This window comes from Adiantum capillus-veneris, chromosome 1 (assembly GCF_014529385.1).
Source record: "Adiantum capillus-veneris isolate H3 chromosome 1, ASM1452938v2, whole genome shotgun sequence".
Classification (NCBI taxonomy): domain Eukaryota; kingdom Viridiplantae; phylum Streptophyta; class Polypodiopsida; order Polypodiales; family Pteridaceae; genus Adiantum; species Adiantum capillus-veneris.
Window position 1 is genome coordinate 141906007 of NC_140931.1, and position 13543 is coordinate 141919549.

Consider the following 13543-nt stretch of genomic DNA (forward strand, 5'->3'; position numbering starts at 1 on the left):
GTCGCTAAGCCTCTACATTCAAAACCTTCACTCTGGACCCATCTGCAAAAAACGTGTATGAAGACAGAACACTATTTTGAAAGTGCTCGAAACAGAAATCTACAAGTACCTATGCGTAGCTTATGTCTCCGCAATTCTATTGACTACTTGCAAGCAAAAAATAGACATAGTTTGATATACTTACAATCGCAAATAGCTTGTAGATGTGTGAGCGTGTTCGCTCCGTTCCATGAGAAATGCTTGGAGTTGTCACATAGCTCTTGTTGAGCATAGCACGATGGTACAGCCGGATCTCCATTGTGATGAACGAGTGCGGACTAGTGCTAGGATGAAGCTCATGCTCTCTCTCTTCCTCTCTCACACACAGTCGACGGCAGCTTAAAACTTGAATATGATAAAAGTTCTCCTTACAAAATGACCTAAGAACCTTATATACTAAGGTTACCATAGGTTAAACCGAAAATAGAGTTCAAGGGGTAAAATGGCTTTGTATGTACAATCTCAAAGTGCCATTGCATCTTGGATTCTACAACTAGTCTAGCTACTTATTACAAATGATGTTTCTAACCATAAACCGCAACGTTTCATAACTTTTAAAAGATAAGACTTCGGTACAAAATTGAGTTATCACATGCTGTTGACCACCCAGCGGTCAACAATCCCCCCCTCCAAATTCACGTCATCTCTGACATGACCTGCTCGTCTTTGTTGGTGAATTGTGACTCCTTTGCCCCTACCTCGGGGAGGTCACCTAAGAAAAATGTAGCCTATCACATGAGTTCAATAGAAGGGTATTTAAAGCTCTTGAAACTTGTAGAAATATATATATATAGAAGGATAATATTTTTTCAAACTTGAAAAAAATTACAGATTTTAAAAGAAAAGGGTACATTATATTCCTAACAAAATTTACAGATAAGGGGTTTCACAAACATGTCTAGAATGCACATGATATGGTAGTTTTACACATAGTGAACCCCCCGAGGTCCCTACATCAAGGTGATCAAAGTCTCATGTGCCACTGCTAGCTTTTATGTGATTTGTAAATCATTATACTACTTCTACTTGATCCATGACTTAAGTAAAGCCTTACAAACCGCAGTTACTTCACCAAGTTAGTAACTTGCTTCAAGAGGGCTTATCCAACATCATTTGTGATAGATGACCATGTATGAGCTATCATGGTCCATTTGTCCCCAAAGTTCATTTACATAACGTACAAGGTATGTAGATGGCTGTCATGGCTTTAAATTTGAAAATATTTATATCTGGCTAGCTAGGGGTTAGAGCTTTTTTTAACATTATTATTAATATTATAAATAACCCTTAGCTTGTATTCTCTATTGATAGCCTCCTGACTTGTATTTGGCACTTTTTGGATCTTAGTCTTGAAAACAACTGATGGTCATCTCTAGCACCTTTTGGCTACCAAACACATGTAGAAAAAATGATGATGATCAAAATTTGGCTTGATCCCTATTTGCTTTTGTAGACATCTATCCCTTTGTTTCTTGTTAGTACAGTCGGTCCCTTTTGTTTGTTAGGCTTCATTAAGTCACATACAAGATAGAAGCTTTAGAGTATAAATATATAATTCCTTTATACGGCCTTGTAGTCACATGAAGTGTCTGATAGGCAACTTTTCACTTGATGGCTGGTCTCGTTTAATCGCATCATCAACTTTCTTTGTCCTTGTAGGCCATCTCAAAGTTTTATGACCATTATCAATCATTCTTGGCCACATGCTTTTAGGCATACCTTGTGAAGTTTCATCATGTTCTCATAGCTTCTTCTCTTTGTACTACTTGACATCTCTTCAATCTTTTCTTCTCTAGATTATAGACTTTTTAATTTATTTTTCAATAATTTTAGAAAATCTCAAAAAAGAACTAAATAAAACCAAAAACAAACTCAATCAAAAAGAAAAATCATTCAAATAGAATGTTAAGCGCTATGTACATTGTACACATGTCCCTAGGGGCTCATATATAGCTTTTGTCCCCGTACTCCTCTTGTACTGCTATTATGAGGGTATATACTATGAATTTTGTCAAAAAATCATCAAAATCAAACACAAAATTCAATACAACTCACAAAACATTGCCCTCTAATATTCATAATATTAGATGTGCATTTAGAATGCCTTCCCCTCTCCTATTTGGAGTCCTCCTTGACGACAGGGTATCACCAAGGGTATTTATTGTGCTTGAACAATTAGAAATTGTGCCTATGCAGGCCATGTAATGTAGCCCTATTATGCATACACAGTCAATTCATGGAAAAGATTCATGCTGTGCAAGATGCGGGTATAAGAAATTTGATTATTGGAATTTGTTGGCAAGGCTTCCTATTTTAAGCAATGTGATGATCTTTGAAGCTCATGGGCCATTTTGCTTGATTGAAGGTTGTAGATATTTTTTGAGGCTTACTTATCTGTCTGATGCTTCTTTGGGATCCATTTTAGACTTGTGATTGGTTGTCATACTTGGCATTGTTCCTCAGAGTGGGTTCTCTTCTAATTGTACTATAACCATAGGAGGAATTGGAAGAATTCAAGCAGCGGTGCAATAACAATAGTTTTATTGATATCCTTTGGGACCTACTTTCTTATGATTAATGGTTGTTCACTACAACAAAATAAGGTGTCATCGACGCTGATATCGACGCGCCGCGTCGCTATACGCGTTGCTGTGAAACCAGTCGCTATTTGCGACACGTATAGCGACGCAAATTGCCATGCTTATAGCGACGCAGATTGCCATGCACATAGCGACGACCATAACAGAAAAAAAAATTATTGGACAGAGGGCAGGTAGCCTGGCCTGTACCCAGTTAAAAGATGGACACAGCCACAGCCAGACTTCCTGCCCTCTGCCCAAGAAAGTGAGGAGCACCAAAATATCAACCATGCTCCCGCGCGCAGAAATTTCGGCAGAGTTCCCTTTGTTTTTACATAACTTTTCAAAAAAAACCATATCATGTATACGCCTCCTACATGCTATCCATGTAGGATCTCACATGAGATTTAAGGCCAATGAAAGACAACCGTACCAACTAAAAAGCATAACCATAACTTAAAACCATAACCGGCTATAACCACTTTGATCAAAACCATAATGCAGATAACCATAACCATAAACAAAATTAACAATAACCATAATCATAACCAGAAAGAGAAACAATAACAGTCTATACAATGACAATGACAATAATCATAACCATAAGGGAAACAATAACTATTTGAACACTAACTGTTTGTACAAAAAAGGGACACAGAAACGTGTCTGTGTCTCACAAAGCATATATATGAAATCTGGTCCACTAATGACTAGGCGTCGCAACCTGCACATAGGACAACTCACATAATTAGTATTGATATTACTTCACATATACTGACTTAATTAAATCAACTTACACATATTAACGTCTCACCTCAAGTGATCAGCGAGACTGTAAGGCCTCCCAGTCTACAGGCTCTCCTGAAGCTTCAAGATCATTCAGTACTTCATAGATACCTCTGCGATATCCATCTGACTCCTCCTCGCGTGTCGGAGCTCGATGCATTGCAAGATTCTGCGTTTATACAAAAATCAAAGTAATAAGAATACATGATTCATCGCGTTTTAAAAAACACCATAGTTAAGATTGGATTAGAAACTCACAAACTCATAGAGAAAGGTGTCGAAGCCTCCGCTGCCAAGATGAGATGTCCCCCTAGTCATCTCGAGTCAGCTCGATTGTCTTTCATTCCCATGATTGTCTTCCAGAGGAGCTCTCCCACATTCTTTCATATATGCATTGGATCCAACAAATGGTTAATTAGTAGATCACCCCAGTACGGCAACGTATGGAGAATGGACAAACATTTCATTCCTAGAACAGGTTTCCCCTCATGTTTCTCCCATCGGCGACGCCACTCTTGTACATGCATAGGATGACATTCGACGCGACCAAGCTGGCCTTCGCGCAAGTGATGGCCATCTGGAAGATAACGGTGGTGGCCTTGATAAATTGTCCTTCGAAGAGAGGTAGAATAGCGCACATCCAAAGACTGCCCGCAAATTGGACATGCATTGTATCCCGAAGTTGTTAGTCCTGCATATATCAAAGCATGAATCAGGCCAAGGCAAAGGGCTTGCGAATAGCGAGTACTTTGTAAATCAATAACCATTACCAGAAGCTTCTCTGTATCCTGGCCAATCATGCATAGTCCACATAAGAAGTCCATGGATCCTTGCATGCTGTTGTCCTACTGGTTCAACCGCATCTGCTATGTCGATCCCATGCCATAACTCCTGGAGCTCATCAACTAGTGGAGCTAGATAAACATCCATGTTTTTTGCCTTGAACTTACCAGGTACAATCAAGCTTAAAATCAAATGACCCTTCTTGATAGCAAGCCACGGCGGGAGGTTGTAATTGATAAGGCACACAGGCCAAGTGCTCCATGACGAGCTTCTCAAGCCAAATGGATTGACTCCATCCATTGCCATGCCCAAATGCAAATTGCGTGGTTCACTCTTAAATTGTGTCCAGGTATCTTCAATGTGCCTCCAAGCCTTCGAATCAGCGGGCACCCTAAATGTTGCGTCAGTGGATCTATTCGTAGAATGCCACCGCATCAACTTTGCAATGGAGCCACAACGAAACATGTTTTTTATCCTAGGAATAATAGGGAAATGTCACAACACTTTAGCTGGCACTGTCTCCCCAACTGCATCTTGTTTGTAGCGCATTGCTCTGCACTTAGGACACGACAGACAATCTGCGAATTCATTGCGAAAAAGAATGCAATCATTTAGACATGCATGAATCTTGTTGTAGTCCAAGCCAACTGAGGTCAGAAGTTGCTTTGGGTCCGGCCTGGAGGGGGGCATTTCATTGCCAGCCGGGAGAAGTTTCTCCCGCAATAACCTATTTAAGCCACATTAAATTAAAAAGGTCTCCGAGCATATCACCGTTGCAATCCAAAAATCTCTTTTGTAAATTACGTACCTAAACAAAGCAGTGACGCTTGCATCTGACCACCCGTACACTGACTGAAGATTCAAAAACGCCAGACAAGTACGAAGCACAAATATTTTGGTGCCTTCATAGATTGGTTGACGTGCCAACTTCCTCAACATGTCTTCAGGAGATAGGCGCACGGCTTCTGGTGCTGCTTCGTTTGTGTTCTCCTCGCTTGTCTGGAAGAAGGCATCCAGCATCTCCTCCATGTCGTTGTCTTCTCTCTGTAAGCCCTTTTCTGCTTCCATCTGTGGCTCTATATTGGTCGGACCTTCACGCATAATCTTTTTTGTCTCTCTCTCAGATGTAGGTGTTATGTCGCGGAAATCAATGCCCGTTCCATAGGAGTCGTATCGCAGATTCTGTACGGTTTCTCTAGCAAACTCTCCGTACTTGTGCACATGCTCATTAAATATCCTACGCTTGCGCAGGATTTGATACTTGCAGAGTGTGCACGAACATGCAATCTTTTCCTCCATGTTAGTTGATGACGTTGCCATCTACAATGATTATGAATGTTGTTTTAATATATATATATATATATACTCCTCACAATGTAAACTACCTCGCATTCTCTAGTCTTGCCCAATCTCCGTACACCTCGGTCCAAAGGTGTACGGAGATCAGGACCACCGGGTCAAAATATCGTCTTTATTGGTCAAATCCTATATGGGTAGACACATACGTGCACTCCCAGGTGTACATGGCAATGCATGTAGCAGGAAAAACCCCTTTGCCTCTTTTAGTTCCATAGTTTCTTCTCTGTCTACGTACCCTATCTCTCGTTCTTTCTCTCTCGATCTCGCTCTCGCTCTCGCTATCTCTCTTCTCTCTCTCTCTCTCTCTCTCTCTCTCTCTCTCTCTCTCTCTCTCTCTCTCTCTCTCTCTCTCTCTCTCTCTCTCGATCTCGCTCTCGCTATCTCTCTTTATCTCTCTATTTCCCTATTTTCCTATCTCTCTCTATTTCTCTATTTTCCTATTTCTCTACCATAACTCCTGGAGCTCCACTTCCCTCTCTCTCTCTCTCTCTCTCTCTCTCTCTCTCTCTCTCTCTCTCTCTCTCTCTCTCTCTATATATATATATATATATATATATATCTTTCTCTATCTCTCTATTTCCTATCTCTCTCTCTCTCTCTCGCTCTCTACTTCCCTATCTCTCTAATGATCGAACGAGCGACTAATCTAGGGAGATCTAGACGCCCATGATTGCGGAGGACTACACAACATCGACAAAGGCTGCATCAGAGGATCTAGCTAGGTCACTTTGGCTCAACATGCACAACGCCCTGTCGGAGTACTGACCATGGAGGAGATCTACCTATCCCAACTAGCTCGTTTAGCCATTTAGTCCACACCTAGCAGTTTAGGATTCCATAATATTTTATTTTGTCATCTTCTTACTCTGACTTTGTATCAGATCCATCACATTGTAACTTTCTTGTCTCATGTCTCATAGGTCACTTTGGCCTTTCGAAGACGTTAATATAACATTTCATTTCATTTCTCTTTAATTCTTTTTTCTTTAATTTTAATTTCCTAAGCATACATTAATTCTCTCTCTCTCTCTCTCTCTCTCTCTCTCTCTCTCTCTTGGATTACCTACACACACACATTTCTCTCTCTCTCTCTCTCTCTCTCTCTCTCTCTCTCTCTCTCTCTCTCTCTCTCTCTCTCTCTCTCTTTCCTACACACACACACCTCTCTCTCTCTCTCTCTCTCTATATATATATATATATATATATATATATATATATTTCCTACACACACACACACACACCTCTCTCTCTCTCTTTCCTCTACACACACACACACACCACTCTCTCTCTCTCTCTCTCTCTCTCTCTCTCTCTCTCTCTCTCTCTCTCTCTCTCTCTCTCTCTCTCTCTCTCTCTCTCTCTCTTTTTCCTACACACACACACACACACACGATGTAGAGGTAGAGAGAGAGAGAGAGAGAGAGAGAGGGGTTGGGGAGGGTGGAGATGGACATAACACCTGCGCAGCAGGTTTCGGCCAAGACCCGAGCAGGCGAAAATGGCCCCTGCGCGCGGGTTTTGCTTTTTTCCCCCAATTTTTTTTTGGCATCGCTATACGTGTCGCTATACACGTCGATATACACCTGGCAAATAAAGGCCTTTCCACACGTATATCGACGCACATTGCGACGTGTATAGCGATGCCCTCTAATGTCGTCGATATACGTGTGGAAAAGCATGGCCGTCGATATATACGCGTCGATATCTTCATTTAGTGTTGTAGTGGTTTTGTTGATGCTGCACGTTTGGGAACCCATACTTGTCCCTGCTTTGTTTTTGTTTGAAGAGACTTCTTTGGGATACACCTTGTCTTTGCATGAGTCTTCAATGGTCTTTGCTTCAAATCTTCTACGCTTGATTGGGGACGAGATTCAAACTTTGGGAGTTGATACTTTGATCGTTCTTTTGTGGAACCCAAATCCGATTTGCAAAAGCTTGCGACTTTGTGATTTTCTTAGCCGTTCTTGCATGCTTCAAATGCTTTTCTTTTGGCATTGGATCATGTGATTTTTCATTAGACTTCTTCATCTTCTTGATCCATACCTGCTTTTGGTCAATCTAGCTCTTTGGTATCCAAATTTCATGATATTTTTGGTTCTGACTTGTTGCTCTTTTCTTTTTGCCTTCTTTAATTGTCACGAAAGCTTCTAGTGAGGGTGATGACCTGAGTACCTGGTAGGGGATGTAAAAAGAATCATCACTGTCACTAGTATCCTCAGCAAGATTGAATTCTAGCACTTTACCTTTGTGGTTTAGCTTGTTACGGAAAGTTACTGTCTGTTTGCTCTTGGATTATTGTTGCTGGGATGACTTTTGTATCCACTTGATTAAATCTTTGGTAGCTCGTTGACATGGATGTCGTCTTGTTGGTTGAGTATTTTCTTCATGTATGGGATCCATGTATGAGGATCCTTGTTGCGGTTGCGTTCCACCTAGGATTTTGGAATCCATTTTTTATGCACTTTATTTTTGTAGCAATGACATTGTTTCCTAGGTCTTTGATTTGGACAATCATAAAACCGTGCATTTGTTAAAGTTTTGTTTTTGTCACCTACTGGGTCGTCTGGATTTCTGATGTTTGCATCTTCTTAAAGATTCAAGTGTTCTACATAGTCATAGAACTCATCTTCTTCTTCGTCTTTGTTATCCTGGATCATAGTCATTGCAAAGTAAGGAATGACATCATAGACATATTCATCACAAAACCTTGTTGTTGGATTGTCTTGAATAGCGCACACATCCAGAGTAGCCAAGACATGGTTCCATCCAGTGGCTCTAATGCTTCCTCTAGAAAGGGTTCTAGGATATAATCCTTTTCTTCAATTTCCCTTTCTAGGATGTCATCCTATCGCTTTAAGCTTCCTCATTGCGAAGCTCCACACATCCACAGTTCTTTAGGCTTATACAACCATGCTGGAAGTTTTGATCCTACTATAGTAGTGGAATCAAACTCCTCCACAGGTGTTCTTGTCACATCCCTGTAACTATGGTCCTAAAGTTTATCCTTGTCGTGGTTTCCATACATCTCAAGTAGATATGGTCATAACCCTAGTCCTAGACGATTTTGAGTTGTCTCATGAACAGTCTTCTTAGAATGATATCATAGTTGTCCTTCTTGCCAAAGTCAACAATAGCAAAGGTTTGCTCATATTCAATTCCACAAGAAGTAACAATTGATTTCTCTAGCACTCCTATGGGCCTTTCCATGTGCTTGATTGCAAGATGAAATTTCATCCTAGTAGCCCTCATTGCTATTTTTTTCCATTTTCTCCAAATCTCTTTCCTTGAAATGGCAACACCAGCTCTGTTGTCAAGGATTGCCATGGTTTTTACATCTTGGAATTCCATGGGGAGTGTGGTGTTCCCATCTTCTCCCTCATAATACTCTCCAACCTTGTTTAATGGCACTGGCTGAGTGTTTAGCTGAGGCCTTTCTAGCTCTTTGATCCCTTCCTCGATTTGAGTCATTGGTTTTTTTACACCAAATTTCCCTAGGAATTCTCTCACAATAGCCCACATGTTTGGTCTTATTCTGAGCAACTCGGCTATTTTTATCGTACAGGTGACTGGTGTCGACAAAATGTCTATCAACCCTTTTGAATCAATGACCTTGTTGGAAGACAGTGTCTGTGATGGGACTGCAACAAGCTCTGACTTGGCCTTGTACTCTCTCGTATAGGACGGTAGTGTTCTTAGAAAATGGGATTGACTGTCCATAGATTGTACAGATACTTTGTCTCCCTAATACAATTCCACTTCTAGATTCATTTGAGATCCAATCTCAATTTCCTCTATTGGTGAAAGAGACACTCCTCCTCCATTACTCATTTGGTTTACTCGTTTTCTTATCTCACTTGCTCATTGGCCTCTCTGACTTGTTTCCACAATTTGTTCAAGACCATCTATTTCTTTATAACCGTCAGGTATAGCTATGTGAAATCCCTCGGAAGAGTTATCCGTGGTATTCAACACTATTCTTGGCTCTAATGATGTGTTTTGATCTTTTCTCGATGCTCGTGACTAGAATCTAGCTCTTTCCGTTCTTGGTTTGGTGGGATTAGTGGTGTAGGTGGTACAAGGATCACACTCTCGGGTTTTTCAACTTGTGGTTCTAGTAAATCTTGGGTTGTTTGAATCATTTTTTGTCACATTTCAAGGCTGTCCTTTTGTAGTTCCTCATATGGATAAGTCATCCAACTCTATTCTTGGGTTTGGTTGTTTTTGAGCCGCACTTCGTAGGTTTTTAGGAGGGCATCTAATGGCTCATTATTTTTTTCTACCCATTTTGATCGTCTTGAATTAGCACTCTTCGGTTTCTCATCTGTGGATGGTTCTTCTGGAGGTTGAGACATTTGCGTAAGAGAAGGTGCAACCATTTCATCATGATGTCTTATCTTCTCTTTAGCTTGGGTAAGCTCCTCAGCTAGGGATTTCTACTCTCGTTCCCTATGTGCTTTCATCCTAACCTTTCTAGCTTCTGAACTATTTTGTTCCTTATTAGCTTCCTCTTGAGCTTGCACTCTCGTAACCACCTGAACTGGAACAACAATTTTATTTCTTGAGCTACTGGGTTTGGGTTTTTTGGATTGTTGGGGATCAAGTGAATGACACCACAATCGAGACAATACGCATTCACTTGAATGATCTCCGTCTGAGAACATTATTTGACCAAGTGGTTGTCACAACTTTTGTGACAATCTATGTTTGATTGAAGAGCTTCTTCTTGCCGTTTCTCTTGGTTGTAAATAGGCTCTGACCTTTCTAAGCCTAATGAACCACAATGTTCTTTCGTACATATCATACCTTCTTTTTTTAGGTCAAAATACAGGAGGTGGAGGTTGTATCGGCCTCACCATTCCATGTGTTCCTCTCATCTTCTTTCGCTTTGAAGGGCTGTAACGCTTTGGTTGTTATGATAGATTGTAATTGGTACTAGCACTTGTTTATTGGATGGATCCATCATCTGCATATATCTCATGTGTATAGGCAATCTAGCACTTGGTAGCAGTGGTTGTTGTCCTAAGACAACATGTAGTCTTCCAAATCCTATTGGACCTGGCACATTCCCCATAGCATATCTAGGTGCACTAGGTGCTACTAGAACAGGTTGTACATACCTCTCCCTAGCATATTCCATGCTATAGTAACACTCTTCTCTCATACGGTTTGTCCATTTTTTCTCAATTTTGCACCACTTAAGCTCTCTCGAGTCATTATTTACAACAGGAGATAACCTCTTGACCATTTTGTTGATAAACTTTTCTTGATCGATAGGTGCCGTTGATTTTGCAATGGACTCACTCATCTATGAATCACCGTGTTGAGAGGATGTGTCATCCTCTTTACTCTTATAATAATTTTATTTATATTCCTCACAGTTATCCACCAAATAAAGAGCTTCTTTGATCAATTCATTTAGCATCATGCTCCTTATCATATGCAGATCCTTTTGAAGACCTGCATGTTCCACTCCTTGGACAAAGATCAACATCAATCGTGCTTGTGTAGGTAGTTCCACTCTTGGATAGAACTTGACATATCTCTTGAGCCGTAATGATGCTTTGCGTACTGATTCATCCTCTTTATGTTTGAATCTGTAAATTTGCGAGAATGTATTGCGATCTGTGTCTTTTTGCAAGAATTGTTTGATGAATTCCTCAAACATCTCGTCTAGAGTCTCAAAATCTCATGTTTTCACTGAGTCAAACCATGTAGCCACGTCATCTTTTAGAATTAGTCCAAATTCCACAAACTGTGTTGCAAAATCTAAAACTTTCTCTGCTCTAATTACTCTTTTGAAAGTCGCTACGTGATCTGTCAGACCTTTATCTCTGGAGTATTTCCTATTTACCTATTTTTGGATCTGGGATGGTCTAACTCGTCGATCGTCTAGAAGTCTAACCATAGACTCTCCCAATTTTTCTCTCGCTTCAGGTCTTCTACTATGCCTAGGTTCCTCTTCAAAGGGATTAGTCATTCTATTGAGGATTGGTATTTCACAAGGCATGTCTACCATCTCTGTAATCACTTCATCTCTCGTTATTGCTCTAGAAGGGAATCCAAATGGCTCCCCTTTTGGAATTCTAGTAGGATTTCTCGTGTTTAGTGGATGTATCTGTGGTCCTTCATTGACCAAATATAAACCTATTTTTAATGTAGTACATGGATTTGTGCTTTCTACAGCTCTGTATTATCGTCCATACTTGTCAACAACTATAGACTTATGTTGATAGTCAACTTTGTATGTATAGACATATAAGAGCTTGTAATTCGTCAGATATTCTGGGTAGGGCTCTTAGCATGTATAGAGGTTGACCTTATTGTCATCAAAATATCTATACAGTCCTTCACTCTCATGGTCTTTCATCCAAAATCTTTTAAAAATCTTGGTCTTTAATCAACTGCAAGTTTGGAAGATCCATTATGGACGGATGCTCCTCTATCTTTGGGATTCTGAAGCGTGTATAAGCTGAATTTGACTCTAAAGAGAACATGATCTCTAGGCTTATAAGCTTTATCTTGATGTAAGAATACTTGGACCAATGTGTTCAAGTGCTTTGGTTAGGAAAAAGTCAAAAGTATGTCCAAAATCGCGATCGTTTCTCACAATTCTCTCAAATTGTCGGTTTTAGACACCCCTAACTTACGGATGGATTCTGAGACCTTACATGGCGTTGTTTTGAACATTGACAAAAAATGAATGACTTGTAAGGTCTTTGATTGTTGTTCAAGTTTGTCAGTGAATCTTGTAGAGCTACTCTTGAGCTTTGTTTTGATAAAAGAAGTTTCTAAATCCGATATCGGTAGCTAAGTTATGGCCAAAATAGTCAATCTGTGCCTGGAGACTTCATATGTGTATGATGTCTACTGGCTCAGGATTGCACCAAACTTTAATTGTAGACTCTTCTTCATGTACTCTAACCACTCCAAGTCTCATTTTGTGATTCTAACACTTTTAGACAGGTCTATCAATCCTTTTTTTTTGTTGTATGCAACTTCTTGAGAAGCTTTACTAAGCCAAAAGCGATCCAAATTAAATGAAACTTGGTCTTAGGCTTAGTTTATACTGGCAAAACTTCTGTGAACTCATATACAAGTTTTGACTTCTAATTTGGCACTTGAGACATCATACGCGTATGATGCCTTTTGTGGCAAAATGAAGTGACTTTTGTTCCAGTGACTCTTTATCACTCAAGCAACTTTCAGAATTCTATTTGGACACTTTTTGTGCAAGCTATGGTCACTACAAGCGGAACCTTGCCCAATTTCTGTCTTTTGGATTTTGCAAGCTCAAATGTGCTTCAAATTTAATAAAATGTTGGCTAGGGACTTCTTTTATGCTCTAGGACACTAGGGTATACTCAAATGTCTGATTTGACCCAAATCTGGCCCCTAATACATCATACACGTTTGATGCCTTTTTTCTCTCTCAGATTCCACTTAGATTTCTACCCAAGGTACTCATTGATGCATACAACAAGAATATTTGATTACAATAAATTTTGGATGTCAAAATTGCTCAAAATCACCGCTTTTTCACCTTTACCTTCTTGTATCTGCAAAAATCTCTTTAAATGAGAATGTAGGTGACCAAATGCGTTGAAATTTTGCAAGTAAGCTTAACACATTATTTCCCAACCCCCTATGTGGTCAAAAGTGCAATTGCACTGTAGATCTGGCCTTGAGACAACATACACGTATAATGTTTATGTGCTCAGAATTGTCCCAAACTTGGTCTGTAAGCTTGTCTTGTGGTGCTTAACACCCTGATATGCTCAGATTTAAATTTGGGTCCCTAAAAGTGCGTAATGATGTCTGACTGGTCAGTTTAAAGTGAACTTCACTCCAGAGGTTTCTCACTATACTGGAAACTCATGGCAAGTTTCAGAATTCAATTTGAGCACTTTTTGTGCAAGTTATGTCCACTTCAAGCATTCACTTTCCTAGATCTATCTTTTGGTCTTTACAAGCCCAAAAATGCTTCAAATTTGATGAAA